Raw genomic sequence first — 432 nt, 5'->3', positions numbered from 1 at the left:
AGTCGCCGCGGCGCATGGTTAGCCTTTCCCCCATTCAAAACCGATGGCGTTCTGTTTCCGGCGCAGAACTAGCGCGTCGGCGGCGCACGTTAGCCCTTCTAAGAATTTTCACCGCGAATCGGTCAGTTGGGTCTCGTTCCGGCGCACCTTAGCGGCACCGCTGCGCTCTGATCTCACCCCTCCGAAACACGCGCGCTGGCGTGACCCGAGCGCGCCGTTAGTCGCCTAGAATCGAGGAGGAATATTCCCTAGTCCTCTGGCTCATGTTAGCACGCGCGCAGCGCACGATAGCGTCCCCACCCCTGATTAACGCAATTACACAAATGCTAATCCCTAATTACAAACCCTAACAGCCTTTTTTTTTTTAAATAAAATTTTGCAGGCTGTACGGGAAGATGAGGTACGTGAACAGGCTGGAGTTCCTGTGGGAGC

Source organism: Asparagus officinalis, chromosome 10, assembly GCF_001876935.1.
Source record: "Asparagus officinalis chromosome 10, Aspof.V1, whole genome shotgun sequence".
NCBI classification, from domain to species: Eukaryota; Viridiplantae; Streptophyta; class Magnoliopsida; order Asparagales; family Asparagaceae; genus Asparagus; species Asparagus officinalis.
This window is presented reverse-complemented; position numbering follows the sequence as displayed.